The sequence below is a fragment of the Chaetodon auriga genome, chromosome 19 (genome assembly GCF_051107435.1).
Source record: "Chaetodon auriga isolate fChaAug3 chromosome 19, fChaAug3.hap1, whole genome shotgun sequence".
Lineage (NCBI taxonomy): Eukaryota > Metazoa > Chordata > Actinopteri > Chaetodontiformes > Chaetodontidae > Chaetodon > Chaetodon auriga.
This window is the reverse complement of record NC_135092.1, coordinates 12200094-12205647: the sequence shown is the minus strand read 5'-3', so window position 1 is coordinate 12205647 and position 5554 is coordinate 12200094.

Here is a 5554-nt window from a genome sequence, read left to right as displayed (position 1 = left end):
CAAATGAGCCTGAGGGGAAAGTGCCACAAACCACCTCTCCCTGACTTTAAACTGCTGCCTGTGTGAGGTGTCATGGGGGCTGAGAAAAGCCTTTTAAACATGGGAGTTATTGTTCCCTCTGTTTTTTTCCAACCTCCCATCCTCCGAAAATGTACCTCCTTTCTTCCTCTGCCCTTTAACCTCTCCCAACCCCCATTCCTCCATCTCACGTCTCTCTCCACATTTCCCCTCTCCTCTCATCGGCCAAAGACCAAACAACCGTGATGGATCGTCATTGATAATTTCCCACAAAAAGAAGGGAAAAAAAAAAAAACCTTAATGGACAAGGTTTTCGTGGGGGGGCGGGGGGGATGGTGTTGGGAAGTGAGTTTTCTGCTTCATCTTTTTCATGAAGTAGTAGTAGTAGACCCCACCTCGAGCACCGAGCCCCTGTGCACCCTGTCTCTTCCAAAGAGGGCTCCCCTCCTCTCCTCCTCCCCCCTCTGCCTCCCTCTTGAAACAGACTCTATGGACTGCATGCATGACATTCCAGCTGTGTGGGTGGCACAGCCTTTTACAGCGTCTCCAACGGTACACAGGGCTCCTAAAGCACAACAGCAGAGGAACCTCGACCCATGGATCCATCCTCAGATACGCCTCTCCACTCAGGAGCTCGGCCATGCTCTCCATTCTCCACCATTTCAACCCGGGAAATTTAATGGGTAAGGTCCAGAAGTTCATAGAGCTCGATGTGTAAAACAATAAATCAGGAGACAACACATTTCTTTCCTTCTCTACCTTTAACCCCGGGGACCCCAGACCATCTTTAATGGCTCAAAGAAAAAGAAAAACATTTTTAGGATTGTTTTATCAGCTTGATCCTTCATGGATTTTCCAAACTATGTGAGAAAATGATTTTTGAGCTGTTGACATGTTGCAGAAGTCTATAAAAAGTGAGTATATAACGTATATAAAAATACACCAGATTTCCACATGTCCTGTATCTGTGGCTGGTGTTGATATTTCTGTATATGCTGCACTGTCCCTTCAACATCTCAAACACGTCTGTGTGGGTATGTGGGATAAACATACTGTACCTTGACTTTTTGGCAAACAAAGGGATTATGGATTTGTTCATGGACAGTCTATATAAGTTGTGAAACATCAAATATTTCCTGAATTTGGTTTAACAGAATTACTTTATGGTCATTTCTGTATTTTGTGCCCTTCATCAAATGTGCAGGCCCAGTTTGAGCCTAAGTGTTGTCACTTCAGTACTTTTCTACACATTAGGTTTAAATACGGTTAGAGGAGAAGAAAAAAAATCTGAGAAAAAGTGTCCTTGTTGTTATTATTTTTATTCTAATACATGTAGTACAGTGGTGTGTGCAGAACCCCAAACAATGAGGAAGTAAAACCAACAAAACAACAAAATAGAAAGATTAAAATGAAAACCAGCTTATTAAATTATTGAAATTTCAACCCTTCTACTTTCAACCGTGTGTTTTGCTGACCCCACAAATTAAACTGGAGAATGACGCTCGTCCACTCAGTCAGTGGATCGCATAATAACTTTGTTTCCGTTTGATCTTTAAATTGCAAAATAGAGAAACCTCCGCATATAATAACTTGAGATTTAAAATTTGTCTTCTTCATACGTGAAGTCAATTTTATTTATTGAGCTCCAATGTGACAAATTTGCCTCACAGAGCTTTACAGTCAGTACAGTGAACGACACCTTTTATCCTTAGACCTTCAGTCTAAATAAGGGATAAAAAACAAGCCTTTGACTTCACATTACAGTGATAATTTCATTGATATTATAGCCACCATGTTCCTCCACCGACAGAGTTGCAGGGCCAGTAACCAAACAAACTCCACTTCCTCACTTTCACTCCACAATATCCTCCATTAAATCAATCAGCCATGATCCCAGAGGATTTTTAGGGGAGTTTATTGAAGCTCCAAAGCTGCTGGTGGGAGGCATCGATTCTGAACCACCACTGATAAACAACAAACCTCATCCATAACTCACGGCCGCCCGATAAGTGTACATCAAGCTTGTTTTTCCACTTCCACCGGGCGAGTGCAGAGTCTAAGGGATGAAAAAACTCGCCCCCATTAACTGAACTTCAGAGGAATTCCTCACTTTACATACGGAATGCACTTTAGGTCAAAGGGCAAAGGGCCAGAGGGGAATCCACCCGCGCCCAGGCAGGCAGGCCTTATTTAAACAAGCCTGGAATGCCTGGTTGGAGGAGAGGAGAAGAAGAAGAAGGGGAAGAAACATGAGCAGGGGCCACTGCCAATAAATACCAGCACTTTTTAAATTACCTGCGCTGGCTGACTTCATGTGCTACTGACTCTGAAATTTATTATGAGCTTTTCCTGGTTATATATTCACCAGTTAGACTGGGAATAAATGGCTGCTGCTGTGATAAGAGCTAAAATCACTGGATGAGTTTAATGTGTTGTGCAGGTACAAGATCCTGGAAGTGCAGTCATCCCCTTAAACGTACACGCTTCCTATTTGTCCTCTGCTTTAAGGTTGGAAAAATCCCCTCTGTCTGACGCTGGCATAGATGTTCTGCATTGGCTTATTTCAGCTTTTTGTTGAGAGTGTTTTCCACGGCTTCCCTGTTTCATCAAATTGAAATATTTGCTGCATTTTATATACATTTCAGCCATATTCGAACATTTTTGGCCCATTCAGCTACGAAATTTTAAAATAAAGTTTGAACGATGTTTGGCTGCACAGCATGAGTTTGAAATGACAGTAAAGTTTAGAGGGTTAAAGGACTTTTGTCCTGTGTGCACAGGATTAACGCTCCTATTAGAAAAATATTCTCTAAATTCATGCCATTGATTTGCAAATCCGAAGGAAAAGAAGGGGCAGTTCCTGTCCCTCTGAATTAAAACCAGCTCTGATTTCTGCATCAGTTGCAGGCTAATTGGCTGCCCTATCACCTGCCCATCTGTAATTACAGGATCAATAGGAGAGCACCCTACCAGCGACTCTAAATACAAAGCCCTGCATTCCAAGCGTGGGCCAGCCTCTCCATTTTTAGGACCATCTCGCCAAAATTTCTTACAAACGACATGCTACAATCCCCATGGCCGTGGTGGAATTCTGTCCACTTCAGGGCTTCAAAGCTGCTCAGGACTCGTTCTGGATCTGGCCAATAGGTGAAGAGGGGTGGACTCTGCCTGCCTTGACCTCACCGACCTTCCCAGTCCCCCCATCCCCCCCCCATCCAACTACACACCCAGTGTCCTGCTCCTCATCCCCCCACTGTCCACTTCACCCATCCATCCAGTGAAGCAGACAGTCAGTCAGTAGGTCAGGCCGTCCGTCTGTCTGTCATTTTGAAGGATTTTTTTTGGGAGCGTCTGCCTGCAAAAAGCACAAAATCTGAAATTCTTTTGCGAATGAAGGCACAGATTGAACTTCACAGGAGGAAACAATCATCAAAAACAAGCTGAGAATTCATGATCATTTTTCATTGAACTGGCTGTCCGTGGGAGGTTAAATGGAAATGCTCAGTGAGTCTAATGCCGTTCACCAGACAAGGTGTCACACCCTCTGCCGCCCTTTATTCTTGACTCAGCTCATATGCAAACATTTATCCGACATTTGTCATTTCATTGCACTGACATGTCCACAGACCTGTTATCAGTGAGCGGCTGAAGTGAATCAGACAGACAAAAGGCTTCATTTCCATTACAGATATGAGCACAATCCAAGCTCAGAGTGCAAGAACTCAGCATTTCTGTAGCAGCCTTTCCACAAACTCTTGACTCAGCGTCTTTGGTCTGTCATTGAGGCAGCCATTTTCCCATGAAGGCTCAGGAGATCTCTCCCCGGCGCCCCGCAGGAACCAATTACCTGACTTTGATGAGAGCATGCCTTTCATTTCAGTTAACTGTCCAATCAAAGAATGATTTCTTTATTCCTTCATTTTGTCTGATTGATGTCTCACAGCAGGCTCGCTGTGAAAATATGAACTTTATGCTGCTGTGGTTCGTCTGCATGTTGCTTCCATTTAAAGACACCGCAATGCTACTCAAAGGAGGTTATTCTGGAAAATGAGCTTGTGATATGAGTAGAGATCTCCACACATAAGGTGAGACCATATTGGTGTTTCTGAGTGCAGAAACCACATCAGGCCGTTCATAATTCTGACTTCTCTCACAGTGTTTTCAGATATTTATACTGTGTCGCCATCTGCTGGAGAAAGTTTAACTTGCACACATTTCTGCAAGTGGCTTCTACAACTTTCTAAAAAGGCTGCACAATTTCTGTACATTATGTGCAGCTGAGATGTTGTTTCACTTTAGCACAAATGAAAAACGCCCCTTTCACACCACCTGAAAAGACCCGAACACACATTCTAGAGGCTATATTAATATGACAAATGTAATCTAGTGTCCTTTTGTGCCAGTGAGGCTAATTGAGAGTTAATCAAAGCTTACTGGAGCCTCAAAAGAAGCTGATGAATTCTGTTTTACACTGAGTCTGTGACAGCGCTGGCCTGGTTAACATCATCAGTCATATTAGAGGTTCATTGTTACACTGTAGGTGCGACAGGAGTCCCTCATACAGGCAGCTGTTTATCAGTTTGAGTAGGTCTTACACTGTGGATGTAGATGAAGTTCAGTTCAATGACACTTTTTTTTTGGCATTGCTGATTATACACACAGTATCTGTAGCTGTAGTTTGAAGTAACCATCCAAATGCTTCTTTCAGGAAGTCTGCCAATATTCGCTCAGTTATTTCAGTGTTTCTGAATGTTGCTCACACATGAACGTCTTGTTCATGAGTTGTATCCGACTTTTCTCCAACAGTCAAGTCTGACTGAACAGGAAGTTTGGTAACATTAGTAGTTGGCAGAAGTATTCCGACCCTTCACTTGAATAAAAGTACAGCAATGTAAAAATACTATTTTTCAACTCCTGCATTCAAAACTCTATTTAAGTAAAAATAAAGAAGAATTATCAGCAAAATATACTCAAAGAATCAAAAGCAAAAGGACTCATTCTGCAGGACATTGACTGCTCATACTATCATATATTATGAGATATGTCATAATTGGATAAAATTAAATTTGTCAACACTCATGCAGCACTGTGTAAGTGGCATGTCACTGCTGTAGCTGGTGGAGCTGCGTAGCTTTAACTACTTTATATAATGTTAAATAGTTTAGAGGTTCCCAGCCTGAGGGTCATAAATCTGGGACATCATGAGATGATTAATGGGAGGAAAGAGGAAAAACTTAAAGACCTTTTTTGGTGAAATACATTTCTTTCCGCCTCTTCCGGCTTCAAACAGTTATTCAACAGAAACCATCTGAGAGGTTTAAATTAGAAATCTCTCTTAATGGAATCACTAATAACTCACAGACTGAAACAGGACGAGGGGCCCGAACTGGACGCTGCATTTTTGTGAGCGCTGACCTGCGAATGAAGGGTGGGAATATAAAATACAAATAATTGTATTTTATATCCTTATCATGTGTTTACGTAGACTTTTAATCTCTAACAAACATGCGACCCAAAGAAAAGGACAAACTGGTGC